Here is a 15,684-nt window from a genome sequence, read left to right as displayed (position 1 = left end):
TCCTCAATCCATCTGTCATTTTGTTGTGGTTTGCAATCAGGACATCTACACTTGGCAGTACTATTGTGTATGTCTCTCTTTCTGTGTCTGACATTTTGCCTTAGTTCTTTTTTTTTTTTTTGTTTTTTTGAGACAGGGTTTCTCTGTGTAGCTTTGCGCCTTTCCTGGAATTCACTTTGGAGACCAGGCTGGCCTCGAACTCACAAAGATCCGCCTGGCTCTGCCTCCCAAGTGCTGGGATTAAAGGCGTGCACCACCACCGCCCGGCTTGCCTTAGTTCTTAACTTACAGACATTTCTTTTTTTTTTTTGTAGAGGGCAAAAAAGGTCCTTGTGAGCACAGATAAGCTTCGGAGAAGCCAGGAAAAGTTAAACAAACGGCCGATCACTCCAAAGGAGAAGGTATTTGGCTGTTCTCCCAGAATGCTGGGGGAAAATGTAGTTTACAGCCTGGTAATCCTTTGCTACCTGTGGAGCTAGGCTCTGCTCATATCCCCCAAAATATTATGTTTGTTTATCCCAAACATTTTGACCATAAAACCTTGAGCATTACTTCTAGGCCATAAAACTCTTCCCTGTGAGTGACGTCATTGGTACCTTACAACAGCCTAAGTGGCTTCTATGTTATTTTAGGGCCAGGCCAATCCCGACTCCCACAGGCCTTATGTTTACCTCAGTCATTCTCCCTAGACCCTTATCTTAGGCATTGTTTCTAAGTCAACAGAACCCATCTTACAGAAGAAGCCATCTGTAGTCTGTAAAGAGCTTCGATGTAAACATGTCTTAAACTTTGTTACTTTGTTGTACTCACAGGACTGAGTTAATTCTTATCCGAAAACTCTTTCCAAAATTGTGCTGTGCTTATATATGACAAAAAGTCAATGAGCTGATGTCAGACTCTCAAAGTCTTGGCCCAGCACTGGTTACCTAAATTAGGCTGAACTGAGTTTCATTCTTACCTCACCCTGATCATTTTCCCTTGCTTGCTCTAAAGCCTGCAGTGACCCTCCACGATCTTTCTATTAAAAAAAAAAAGACATTAATTTGACATGATTATAGTCCTTTACTATAATATTTTCTATATGATTGATAGTAACCCCTTTCTCATTTTCACCATAACAATGCATTATAATGTCTATTTTTCTTAGATGTCTCTCCAGCCATTTATTAATTTTACCGTTTTTTTTTTTTTTTTTTCAGTACACTCTCTTTCGGTTTTGGTTCTTTCTGTCATACATTTGTTCTGTATTTTGTAATGTTTGCCTCTTTGTTTTAGGCTTGTTGTGTCTTCTCAGAGTTCTCCGAATGGATGCTAGGACAGTGGTTTTCAGCCTTTCTTTCTCTTCATGAACGCATTCCGACCCACCGTTCTTCCGTCCACACTGTGTTGGGTGCATCCAGAAAACTCGGCCACAGTCTTTGATCAATGAGCCAAAAGTATTTTTCTAATTTCCATTGTATTTATTTTCTGATCCATAGGACTTTTGGAAATGAATTGCTTAGTTTTCCCATGTGGGTTTTTAAAAAGATCTTTTGTTATGATTGCTAATCTCTTCTCCCATAGTAGAGATTGTTCTGCCTCCTCGTCTGTCTTGTCTCTCCGTGTGTAGCCCAGCCTGCCTCTGTAGTTCTGCACTCCCAGGCATGCTCCTGTACTTTTGAGATACATTGAGCTTTTATTTTGGGTTCCACATGTGCTATATATTTGCTATATAGCTCCACGAGCACTTTAAACCAGTATGAATCCTGTCATTGGTAGGTATAATTATTATTTAAATATTACCATGAATTAGTTAGGTTGCTCATTGTTTGTATTACTAATGCCTAAGTATTTAATACAATTTCGTCTGTTTGGTTTATCCATTGATGAGAACAGTGTGATAAGATCTATGACTGTGATTTTGGATTGATCTGTTTCCTTCAGTTTTATCACTTGTTTCACATGTTTTAAAGCTATGTTATTAGGTGCATATAAATTAAAAATTCATATACTTTCCTGGTATATTGAAATATATACATATTATTGAGATTTGTTTACTTTGTCTCTTATATATATTGGTTTAAAACTGAATAGTTTTATATAAGTATTAAGGTTGTGCTGTTTATATTTGCACGCAGTTATATCTAACCAGAGACAGCATTAAATTTTCTTATATTTTAGTATGTAGGCTTATTTCATTAACAGCATAAAGTTTTTTCAATCTTTTATTCAATTGAATTATATTGTTTTTTAATGGTAATTTATAGATATAATAGTATTTAAATTTATGATTTTTCTATCTCAACTCTTTTATGTTCCTTAGCTTTTAAACATTTTTTATTTTTTTGATTAAATTTTATATTACTTAGTTCATTCCTCTTGACTTAATAGTTTTATATATCTATATCTATATGTCTATCCTGATAAGTAATGTGTAATATAAATTGTTAGTTTTACATTGTCTATATAATAGAAGGACCCCAGAACACTTTCACTTTATTTACATCATCCTACATTGTTATTATATACTTAAGTACTATATATTTTTAAATTCATAACATACCATTGTTACTTTGAATAGTGTTCGCTTAGATTTACTGATATTTTAATCTTTTGAATGGTTCTTCCATTCTTCCTGCTTTTTCTTGTTCCTTCTACTTGAAGCACTTAATTAGCAATTCATGTAGAGTGGATTTATTTGTCAGAAAATGTCTGTGTGAAGGAGTTTTTGGGGAATGAGGATTCTCAGTTGACATTGAGCACTGTTACTTCTTTTATCACAGGAACTCTTTCTTATGTCGTCTGGACCTGTTTTCCTGCTAAGTAGTCAGTGCTCAGCCTCACTGATTTCACGGATGGAAATGCCCCATCCTTGACCTGTGTTGCTTTGAAGTTCCCTGTGTCTTGGATTTTCAGTAAATTTACTGACATTGCTTTAGGGGTACCGCTCTTTGAATTTATACCTGCTGGAATGGGTGGAACTTGTCAATTTTGCAGCCATTGTGTGTTCAAAGTTTTTCTGTCTCTGTCTCTCAGAAATGTCATGTGTCTTACACCCTACCTCTCCCCTTCACCTTCCTAGATGTCCATCCTTTTTTTCTTGGCTCTACGTGAATATTTTGGTCTTTCCATTCGCTAACTACATCTCTGTGTCTTTATCGCTTATTGCCATATCTATTACAGATTCAATTTCAGCTAAATGCATTTCTTACTTCTAGAACTTGCATTTAATTCTCTTTATTTTTTAGATAATTTTTTCCTATCATCTGATTTCTAACAACAAGAAACATTTTAAAAGTGCATATCTGGTAAGTTTACGCTCTTTTCTGTTTTATTTGTGTTGGTCTTGGTTGGAGAGCTGCTCTGTTTTCTAAAATAGCGTTTGGTTCACTATAGGACATCAGGAATGAACAAGGACAGATAACGATGCTCTGGGTGGTGCTGTCTGCATCCCAGAGAACACACTTTGCATCTAACACTTAGAGCCATTTACCTTAATCTACTCAGGAGTTGAGCTAATTCAAATTTGGGAATAGACTTTGTGGGGACTGGTTTTTTTATTTCTGTTTATTTCATGCTTCTCTTTTTTCATGGTATTGGGCATGAACCCTGGGCCTGGTATATACTAGGCCACTGCACCACTGACCACAGCATTGAGCCACACCCACAGTCCCTCAAGGCTTTCTGTGGTCTGAAACAAAAGCCTGTGTAGTTTAATGTGGAGTCCCCCCCCTTTTAAAAAAATACACTATTTTAACTAATTCCTTGAGAATTTCATATAAGCACACAGTCATGTTCATTCTCCCTTTCTTCCCCCAACTCATGCCCGATCCATCTATCCCCTCCCCACTTGTACCCTCTTCTTCAATAATGCAGAGTCCAGGTCATGTGTTGCCCATATACTCAATGGGTATGGGACCGTCCACAGGAGCTTGGTGTACTTCCTGGAAACTAGACCTGCAAAGAAAATTGATTCTCCATCCTCCTGACGCCTTCAACTATCCAAAGCTCCTCAGTTGGGGACAGGAGCTTGTGATCCCCTCCCAACTCTGTGTTGGGATAATGGCTGCTGTAAGCCCATGTAGGATTTTTGCAGGCAGCCACATCTGCTGTGAGATAATGAGTGTAGCATTCTGCCATGTCCCATGGGACTCCTTTGACCAACAACTCAATTAGATGTAACCCAATCCTGGTACTGGAAGCTTCATTTGTTGACAAGACAAGTCCAGTTGGGCTCTGTCTCCCTCATTATTTGGCAGTTTCATTTAGATCACTTTCATATTTGTATACATTTTCAGAAGATTTTACTGTATTAGGTTTCCACATTATCTCTCAGATGGCCATTACTTTTAGCTGGGTCTCTCTCTATTACTTCCCTTGGCATCCTCTTCCCTCCCCCTCACAACTTGATCTTTCCATATCCATGGATCTTCCCCATCCATCCACAACTATCTATTCCATTTCTCTTTCCTAGAGAGATCTATTTCTACTTCACCCCTTACTTTATAACTAACCTCTGTTTACTGATGGTAGCTTGCTTTTCATTGACTTAGCAGCTAATACCCACATATGAGTGACTACATACCATATTTGCCTTTCTGAGTCTGGCTTATCTTACTCAGGATGATTTTTTTTTTTTAGTTCTGTCCAATTACCTATGAATTCCATTTCTTTTAATGGCTTAGTAATATTCCATTGTGTAAATGTACCATGTATTCTTTATCTATTCATCTGTTGAGGGACACCTAGGTTGTTTTCAATTTCTGGCTTTTATGAATAGAACAGTAATGAACATAGTTTGAGCAAGTGTCTCTATGGTAGGATGAAGCATCCTTTGAGTATTTGCCCAAAAGGTATATCTTCTGGTAGATTGATTCTCATCTTCCTAAAGAACTACTACATAATATGGCTTTAACCATGGAAAGATTGGTTTTTAACCAATGATCACTCTTCATTGGGAAATTTTTTGTATGACTCTTGACAGTGGTGTTGCAATGCATGGGTAGGATGTATAGAACAAATCCCAAGATTATTATGAGGATTAAATTAATTATTATCTAGGAAAGTGCTAAGCAAACTAAAAAGTTCCATTCTAGTCTATGGCATTATGATCCCAATACAGACACACTCACTTTGAAACCCACAGCATGACATTCTATATGGGAATGTCTCAATCTTTAAAATATTACTTCTCTGTAATGGGCTGGAGCAGTCTAGTGAGTGTTCTACTCAATGTTGAGTTTAGGATGATTTAAAATGGGGGTCCTGTACTGAGGCAAAGGACACAAAAATATTTGAAAAAAATAATAGCAAAGGATTTTCCAAGGTAGAAACTATCCCTGAGAGGAAGTAAGACAACCTTGACGTTCAGACCCCAGCAGTAAAAAGAATACAGTGAATCAAGGAAAGGAGAGTGAAAGGTGTGTGGGCTGGACAGTGGGTCACAGTACAGGTGACAGCGTGGGAGATCATGGCAGCATACATATTGTCCATTTCACAGATGAAACCATAAAGGTCAAAGAAGCTGTATAGGCTCTACTTCCTAACCTGAGAATTTGCTTTGTGCAAGTGTCCTGAGTGGCTAGTAGAATCATTTCTTGCCCACTGTGTAGAGTTAGGAATGCATGTCAGCGTTCATCCTCTGTCTAAACTCACTGAATGTTATGTGTATAGCTGTTCCTCAGCTCCCTGGCTGTTAGAGGTGGGCTGGGGGAGGGATGTGAGTGTACAGAGAGGAAGTGTGAAAAATGAGCACTAGGACAGTATGGCCACGCTGAGGTAACTTTCAGTCACAGTTTCATTTGAAACAGCAATGTAATGTGCTTTCTGCTTAAGATTGGAAGCAATACTTTTACTGTTGCCCTTAACTATTGCATTATTGGTTTATTTCTCTTGAATCCTTAGGGTCTACTGATAGAAGTGATATGTCAAAGATGGGTGTCCTAAATGTCTTTTTTTTCTTGAACCTTGCATCAAAATTCTGTCAGGAGTGGTGTAAGACCATACCCTCCCCACCCTGTTATGGAGGGTTTGTTATCAGCAATCATTTCTTTTCCCCGAAAGTTATTAGCTATGACTCCCTGTGAGTGTGTTCTTCTCATTCGGCGCTGTAGATTGCCTCACACGGAAAAGGCTAGACCTTAGCACTCTATTCCGATGCACAGTGTCTTATAAAGGAAGATGTCTCCAAACGAATTCAACCTACTTTAAAAGCAGATCTGATCAATAGTTGTAGCAAGCATGGCACGTTTACCTAGATTTCCTAGACTCAGTTCAATAGAAAGTGTCACAAGAAGGCTTGTATTTATTATTCAGAAATATGAAGCTGCCTCCACAATCAGTAAGGGCCACAAATGTAGATACAAAATGGGGATACAGCAATAGTGAGCAAGAGTGAACACAAGAGGTAAGTGCTGGTGCAAGAACGTATCTATCACAAAAGGTGAAACTAGACATGTTGGAGTTTTATAAATCAAGAAATAGGGATCAAAGCATTTTATGTAGAGCAGGAACTTCACTGGCGAAGAACTAAAAGTAGAACCAGTGGACAGTAATCTCAGGGGAAGGCCCTGGGTGTGTGCATGGGGGACTCAGCTTCTGCCAGTCTGGACTGTATCCGTGTTTCACATCTGCACCAAAGGACTTAACGATAATTGGTAATTAGATGAATGGACACACAATAAAGGCAGGAAATGTAAATAAGGGAAAGTAAATGTTAGGATTGTTTATCTAGATTGAAATAGGTCATGGATCTTTTGGGGGTTGTGGATAAGTGCAGAAAAACCCACCCTAGAGTGGAAGTATGAAATCCAGTGTGACGCCCCACAGTTCAGAATGGCTGTTCCAACTGTATAGACGTTCACTGAGATGTATAGACTTTGTTTCTGGTTAATTTTGGCATGTGAGATATATTTTTTATTTGAAAGATTTTTTTATGATAAAGTGTGTGAAAGTTTTAAAGTCTCTAAAGCTAAACACTTGAAAATGAATGTAGTCATAACTACTTCGTGTGCATATAGTAACAACTCCATGCCTGCACAAGAAGCTGAACTGTGCCATTCTGCTTGTGCACGACCTGTCCACCTGTCATTGAGTATTTGGGTTCTTTGCACAGTTTAGCCTCTGGTCATGTTTAGTATTCTCTCTATATTTATCCTATTACTGACATTCATTTTCTTATGCAGACACCATTCTCTGCTCCGTGGCTGCATATTTGTGGCCACTGTGATCTCTTTTCTTGAAACGTTCAGGTCTGGTGGTTTGCTCTTCATCAAATCCTTTTTTTTTTTTTAGATCTTTTTTATCCTTAAAAACCTTTATGAGACTTTTGATTCTTTGAACTGGACTTATGTCTCACTCAACAAGAGGGGAATCATGCCTGGTTCTGGAAATCTAGCTCACGAACCAGAGTTCATGAAGTCTTGTACACCATAAGCAGCAGGCCACAGAGTTCAGAAAAGGCCTAGAACCACCTGGAACTGACGTCCTAGATGGTTGTAAGTTCCCCTGAAAGTACTGGGAAGAAAACCCGGGTCCTCTGTGAGAGCACTAAGTGCTCTTACCTGCTGAGCAGTCTCTCCAGCCCTGGGTCTTATTTTTTTTTTTTTTAGTTTGGTTTGTGTGTCTTTGTATTTGAGTTCAGAATTGAGAACATCAACATGCAGGGTTGTTATTTAAAGGTGTCTGTTTCTTTCTGTCACTCTGTTGTTTGGGGACATAGAGAACGTCCCTAGTTCTCGTCTGCTTGTTTCTTTTTCTGGCATGGTTTATCATTTCCTGTGGCTTCATGGATGTTTGTTTTATTCTTCAGTATACAGTACTTAGTCCAGGGGCTTTTGTATAGCTGGATTAAAGGTCACAAACTCCTTTGTCTTGCATTTATCCGGGGAGGGTTTTATTTCTGTTTCAGTTTTGTAGGGTAGCTATGGGATGTGGTAGTCTGGGTTGTCTGACATTGTTTTCTCAGCCTAGATTTCAGAGTTCCTGTTGTGAGATTTGTTGTCATTCTAATGGGCTTGCCTTGGTGTATGACCTGGTGATTCTCTTTTTCAGCTTTCAGTAGAGGTTTTTTTTTTTTTTTGGGGGGGGGGGTCTTTAGAGTTCTAACTATAATATGATATGGGGGAATTTTTTTGGTCTTCTCTGGTGTTCTAACTGCTTCTGTGCATGGCTGGGTGCTTCTACACAAATTTTTGACATTTTGACTCTTATTTATTTACATGTGTTTTCTGGACCTTTAGAGTGAAATTCTTCTAAGTGTGTGTCCATGGTTTGGAGAATTGGTCTTTTAATGGTGTCCCACAGATCTCACCTGCTCTGTTTGTACTTTTTAATTAATTTGTCTTTTTCTGGATGTTCTAAGTCATCCTTTTTTTCAAGCTCTGGCATTCTGTCTTTCACATAGTTCATCCCATTGTGAATACTTTCCACATTTTTTATATGACTTATTGAGCCCTTAATTACCAAAATTTAGTGTGATTTTTCCTTTAATATTTCTATTTATTAAGCAACACTTTGATATTCTGTGTTGAGTTCCTGATTGCATTCATCAGTTTAGGTTTTCTGTACACATTCAAACATTTATTGACGTCTTCTCTGATTTTGTTGAACATTCATTTAATTGTTCTCTTGTTATATAGTCATTCTTTGTTGTTTCCTACAATTCACATTCTCGGCAGAATTAGGAATTTTTGGAGTAGCCATGTTGCGTCTGTCTTTCATGCTTCGTGTGTTTTTATGTTGGGACTGGTGCATCTGTTTTTGTTTGTGTTTTTTTCTTAAAGTCATCTAGACTCTTCCAATGAAAGAGCTGGCACAGTTCCAATGGGACTAGGATTGAGTAAAGTTGAACGGTCCCTTCTCTGTCCTTTTCTTCCCACACCTGATGGTTTTTGATAGGATGTCAGACATGGTGCAGTTTTTATTGTTGTATGTTGACTATTTTGTATCTTTAAAAATCTTTTCTATGCTTCTATTTAGTGTTTTGAACACAATTGTTTTAATCTTTTTGTAACATGCTATAATTGTCACTCAGTTTTTGATTGATAGATTTTTACTCTTCAATTTAGGTCATATTTCCTCCTTTTCTGCATGTCTAATAACTTTTGATTAGATGTGAAACACTGAAAATTTTACATTTTGAGATACTAGGTGGTTTTGTATTCCTAAAAATTTTTTTTGAGATTGTAATGTAATTACATTTCTCCCTTTCCTTCCTCCCTCCAGACCCTTCCTTTTAACTCTTCTTCCTTTTCCTTTTCCCTTTTCTTCTATCCTTCCTCTTACTTGCTTTTCCCTCTTTCATCCATTCTTTCTTTTGTTCTGTCTTGCTAGAATGGCAAGTTCAGAACTATATCTTTTGTTTTGTTAGCATATTGTTTTTTGTTAAAGTACCAGTTGATGACAGTAGATATATTGTTTATTTATCTATTTAGCTTTTGGTGGTGCCTTGGATGGAACCTCTGTCCTTGTACATGCTAGGCAAGTACTCAACTGTGAGCTACCTTTCTAGTATTGCCCCCCCCCCCCCCGCCAAAGACTCTAGCTATCTGTGTATCCCAGGCTTATCTTGAAGTGAACATCCTCTTGTTTCTGCCTCTCAAATAATGGGATTACAATCTTGTATCACTGTGCCTGGCTTTAATATTCAGCATATTTACTAAATTGATATTAATTTGGTGCATTTTGGAGTTTAATACAATGAAATACAAAATACCAATTTGAGTTATGTCTTATCACTTGTTATGTGTACATACAGTGAATCCAGTTTTGATTTTAAATAACAGGCTACTTTAATTTAGTTACAAAATTTCTTCCCCCTCCCCCTGACATCACATGTAAATATGTAGATGATTGGCCTGGCAAGATTTGTCTATTGGTTCAACAGTGGTATGAAAGGTGCGGGGCAACCAACTGCTTTCTAGTTGGATTTAAGGTCCACTCCACAGGAGGAAATGCATGCCTGGTACTGTAAACCTGGCTAAGAGCCCATTGGCTGGGGAGGTCACAGGTCTTGTTACCATTATTTTGCTAAGTGAACATAGTATCAAATTGCCTCATCAGAGAAACTTCTCTATACGGTGGATGGTGGATAATAGATTCACAATTGGTCCAAGTGTGCGGCCCTAAATGGGACATCCATATCACACCCCCTCTCCCCCACAAGCTTCAGGAAACATTGTGGAAGAAGTGTGGACAATCTGGAAGAGCTGAAAGTCAGGGAAGAGTCCTTTGAGATAGTTTCTTCTGGGTATGGCAGGGCCATTGCACTCATGGACCGGAAGTAGCTGTGGTTGCCAGTACCAGATCAAAGTTGTCAACATAACATCTTGGAGAGGAGCTACTGGCAGTGATGGCTGCTAGGGAGGGAGAGAGTCAGTTTTCTTCGGTGTTGACCCATAGTAGGTCTCTTTCATGGATGACCCTACACCCATGTGTGTATGGGAAGTACTAATTGAACTCACTGTGTATGTAAGGATTGAATGGGGGGGACGAAAGCATGAAGTTGGGAGGGGGATATGCATTATGGGGAGTCAGGGAGGGGTTAGCATGGACTAATAAGGGTGGTTGAAACACATTGTATTCAGGTATGAAATTACCAAAGAATAAATTTAAAAATTAAATTATAAATAATATATAATATAAATTATAAATAAAATTTAAAAATATTAATGAAGGCAACTGTAAGTATAGAGAAATTGTAGTTTAAGTCACCTTAGGAACTGCTGCAATGGCTTACCTTGAAAACCTGAGAACCTGAGTTTCATCCCTGGATTCCAGAGATGGGGGGGGGGCAGGGAATGAACTCTTGATAGTTGTCCTCTGACCTCCACTTTCTCTTTCTGTGTCTCTGTCTCTGTGTCTCTGTCTCTGTCTCTCTCTATCTCTCTCTGTCTCTGTCTCTCTCTGTCTCTCTCTCTCTCTCTCTCTCTCTCTCTCTCTCTCTCACACACACACACACACACGCACACGCACACACACACACACACACACACACACACACACACACACACACGCACACTAAATAAAAAGGTTAAAAACCACCCTAAGTATTTCAGGATCACACTACATTTCCAGTGTATGGTGTGTAATGAGTCAATAAATATGTTTAAAATTAGGTAATTTCTTTCTGTTCGATTGAGAGAGATCTGGAGCAAGGAAGTTAATTCTGTAAGTGACTTGGCCTTTGATTGATGACCCAATACATTCATTTATCATCAGCCAATAGCTTGACATGTGAGATAAAAGGGATGCCGTATCAAGGAGACCCTTCAGCCTCTCCCACTTCACTGGTAGTTCTTGATTTAATTCCCAATTCTCTGGTAAAGCTTTCACTTAACAAGGATGCTGGGGGAGGAGTGAGGAGAAATCAAAATGCTGGGAAAGGTATGGAGAGAGCAGAATGTGAGCTGGCCCGAGGGTAATCAGAAAGACTGACGATAGACAGGGAAGGCGGAAGGAGAATTTATATGGAGACAGTGGCCGGTGCTGCAATTTTTTTTTTCAAATGAAGTTTGCTGGAGGAAACAGGAAGCCATTTTACTTAGGGGAGAGAAGAAGAAGGAAGGGAATGGGAGGGGACAAGAGAGGAGGGCAATACCCATAGAATCTTGAATCTGGAATGATCCTTATAATCTGCTAGAAAGAAGTTATTTAAACAGCTAGAGAGAAAGCTGATCACTTAAGAGCTCTTGCAGAAGACCCAGGTTCAGTTGCTAGCACCTATCTATCTGCAACTCCTGTTTCAGAGGATCTAATACCCCTTCTGGAATCTGTGGGCATGGCAAGCTCATGGTGCACACAAATATATGTGGGCAAACATTCATACACATTTTTTAAAAAAGTAACTTAAGCAGGTCAGGGCAGTTTTATGAGGATTTAGTGAGAAAGTTAGTACCTAAAGCTAGTAATTCAGTATAGTTCCATTTATTGAGCTACATGAGCTACATATGAGGTCATTCTACATTCATGATAAAACATATTATTTTCACACATGCTCGCTTCTCTTGCTAAGATAGAGGACATATGCTTGGTCTTCAGTCACTCACTGCAGGTGCAAATAAGTCTCTCTAGCCTCCTAGATATATGATAGTCGAGTCCAAAAGTAATAATCCACTTAATTACATTGTGGAAAAGTGACTCAGAAACTCTCTTCCACTTTTGGACAGCAGGGACCCAGATTCTCCTTCATTCTGAACCAATTTTCTCTCAATGACATCTATCCATTGTAGTCAAGTTCTTTACAATAAGAGAAAATAAGCCTTGTCCATCTGGGGCACTCGAAGATTGCCATGCCATCCTGGGTCTCATTTAGTTTTCATAATAAGACAGAAGCAATCCCTTCCCCTCTAGATCCAGATTGTCTCTCTAGACAGACAGCCTATCGCTAAGATCTATCTTGAGAACAGAGATTCAAAAAGGTTAAAAATGTGCTTTTGACCATTAAAGCACTTATGACATATTGATTTTTTTCAGTACCTGTTATGTGTCTTTATAGCTAACAAATATGACAGGTTAATAGCCTTGAGAGAAGACTTTGAACAGGTAGAAAACAAATGAACTAGCCTATTGAGTTCCAAGGAGCAGGAAGCAAAGTTGGCGTTAGGTTATATTGTCCAGAAATATCCAGCCCACTGGAAAAGACAGATGCAATTACATTTTCATTTAAAACACCATTCCAGTTGTATATCCGTTCTTGTAACATCTGCTAAAATGTGTTCCAGGAATGACCCTACTGAAAAATGTTTTCTGTGGCTGAGTGAGTTATATGTGCTCCATCACCCTTTTGAAGATACAATCATTTCCATGTAAAATATTCAAATCAATCTTCTCATAAACTCCCTTACCACTGCTTCAGCTAAACAAACTATTTTTCCATATGGCAAATTTTGTGTATAACAAACTTTTGTGTATATGTTAATTCATCCACTCTGTAGGGACCATATTTTGGAAAACATTTTCTAAAATGTCAAACCTTGGAGCTATCTGGATTTTTAGTTCTACATATTTCTGTGTGGTGTAGCCATTTTCATGGAAAAAAAAAAGGTTTTTGTAGGTGTGTGTGGTGTCTAGTTTTGACTCCGTGTCTACTGAGGATTTATAATGAGGCGAACAGAGAAAGGCTTATGGAGCAGAGGGAGCCAACAGGTACCCTGGGGGGTTCTGATGAGAAGTCATGATTTGCGCAGGGTACCATAAAACTGAGAAGACAGAAGAAAATGTCTCTCTTTAGTGAGGCTCATCATAGTTAGGCAGCCATCCATCATGAATGGGTTCCGATTAAGGCCCAGTCTTCACAGATCACTAACCAGGAGGTAATACCTGCGAAGACAGAACTGTTAGGCCAGAACTTAGAATCCAGCCACAGAGGCAACCTATGCACCAGTAATCAGATAGTAATTTAAGACAGGATGTAATTAGTTGCTGAGAGGCTCCAGCTATAAATACTCTGGGATGGAGAGAAAAAAGCAACTTCTGAATGGAGCTGGAGAATGATTTCTATTCTGAGCGTTCTTCACAAAAGGGAGCTTTAACTTGTCTTCATTACCACGTGGCAAGACAACAGTGGTCTCAAGGGGCTTTCTGCCTAGCAGACTTATTTATTGCTGTGTTTCAGACAAATGTTCTTGGCCGATCTCAAATGAGAAGAGAATGTTTTTTGACATATGCATACCAGTGTTGCTAGCGGGGTGTCTTCATGATGGCACCATCACACTTCTCCTCTGTTACCAGAAGGCTTTATGTAACGGGTAGATAAGTGACATCATTGGTCTGGAACTCAGTTTTTGAAACGCCTTTGAAATGCCTTCAGAAAGCCATCTGAAAAACCAGCAGAGTTATGACAAGAGATCAGTAGACAGGGTGGACTCTAACCAAGCGGATTCCTTGCGAGCGCCAGGAAGAAAAGAGTTAATATGGAATATGGATTTAACTAATAGAAGAAAGTAGAGTACAGACAATCTGGAAGTAGATCTATAGAAGTGAAATGGCAGAGATTAACATACGGAAGCCAGACAGTGAGCTAGGATTAGAAGGGAGAAAGAGCCATGTGGAGATAAACATAGCTGAAGATAAGGAGGGTGGAAATATTGGATGGGACTTGGAAAAATCCAGGGAAGCAGCTGAAAGTATGTAGTCGTCCCATCCTCAGAAGGGTTATGTAATTTGAATGTGCTAAAGCCAGCCGGCATGAAACACTGGCATTCCTCTCCGTGTTATTTTTAAACCCGTTTTCATTCATGAAGCACAATTGAGCTATCAAGTCCTGAGTAAACCAGGCAGAGCATAACCCCCCACCCCCCATCCCCTGCCCGAAATGCAGTGTATGTATGACAGTTCTGCACTTGGAGATACTGTTTCACACAGTGTGATGTGTCTCCTGCATTTTCCATATAGAAACAATGCATCTTACGAGGTGCGCAGTAGGCATATGGAAATGCATGCTTTCTCTGGAGGCCGGGAAGAGCAGTGGCGGGAGGGGGGTGGTGGTGCGGTGGGGGGGCGAGCAGGGTGGTGTGAGCAGTGCTGCTGCCTGATGAGATTTGTGAGCTCTGAAACTTGCTAAGCTTGGGGGACAAAACTCTTGTAGGTAGGATTTTCAAGGAATGAGCCTTCCCTTAGAAGCTGATATGCCAATAGGGGAGAAAGAACATGTATACAATTTACAATTCTGTCTGGTATTCTCCATTCTTCCTCATCGTAATTTATTTGCTTGTTTCAACTAAGTACTTTTAATATCTAATAGAGGCACAAAGAGAGGAAGAGCACATTTAGCAGACAAGCTTTGCCATCACTGATCTTATATTCTATGCAATCTTTGCCTATGTGATGTTATTAGCTGTATTCCCACTAATTGATGCCTTTTTAGTCCCCCACTCTTGCTGATTCTCCAAATTAAGGTTCTATTTAAATGTTGTCAAGCTCAATCAGTATCCTCCTTTGAGCGGCATTAGGGTAAATGGATAATGATTTGTTGGTGATTGGCATGCTGTGTCATTGGAAATTACAGATGTTGTTTCAAATGTCATTGTAGGGAATGCTACGGAGGCTCCGAAGTGAGGGAGCAATGTCCAGTGGAGATGAACTGGTCTTTGTGCTGCTGTGGGTCTGGGATGCAGAAGGAACAGGTTGCTCTAAACAGCCATTGCTGCTAAAGCCGAGTCAGCTCCTGTTGGCCACAGTGTTGAAAACAAAGAACATTAGCATTAACTGTGGGATGACCACTGAAGTTGTAAGTGTAAACCTGCAGATAGAGCATCTCATCGGTCCTATCCAATTCCATCTCAAATGAAGGAAGAAAGTACTTGGTGGAGTTGGAGTCTGGCCTGCTCCCCAAATGCCCATGTGTTGAAGGCTTAGTCCCCAGCTTTACCTGTGGTAAGGTGGTAGACAGTTCAAGACATGGAGCCTGAGGGCATATTAGAGACTATGGACCCTTCCTCTTTTTCTGTCTGCTTCACAGATGTGAGTTAATGGTTGCTCAACCACGCATGGCCCACCATGATATGCTGACTGTCCTGGGCATCAGAGGTGCCAGCTCACCAACCATGGAATGAAGCCTCTGAAACCCTGTACCAAGTCAAACCTTTTTTATTTTTTCCCCAAAAGCAGTTATCTTAGAAGCAGAAAGCTAATACAGTTGGTTGCATTCATCATCTTTTATTTAATAAGTATTATTCAGAATATGCAAAATATCTTCTCTATGTA

This window comes from Peromyscus eremicus, chromosome 20, assembly GCF_949786415.1.
Source record: "Peromyscus eremicus chromosome 20, PerEre_H2_v1, whole genome shotgun sequence".
In the NCBI taxonomy this organism is placed as follows: Eukaryota; Metazoa; Chordata; class Mammalia; order Rodentia; family Cricetidae; genus Peromyscus; species Peromyscus eremicus.
Note: the sequence above shows the minus strand (reverse complement) of the source record.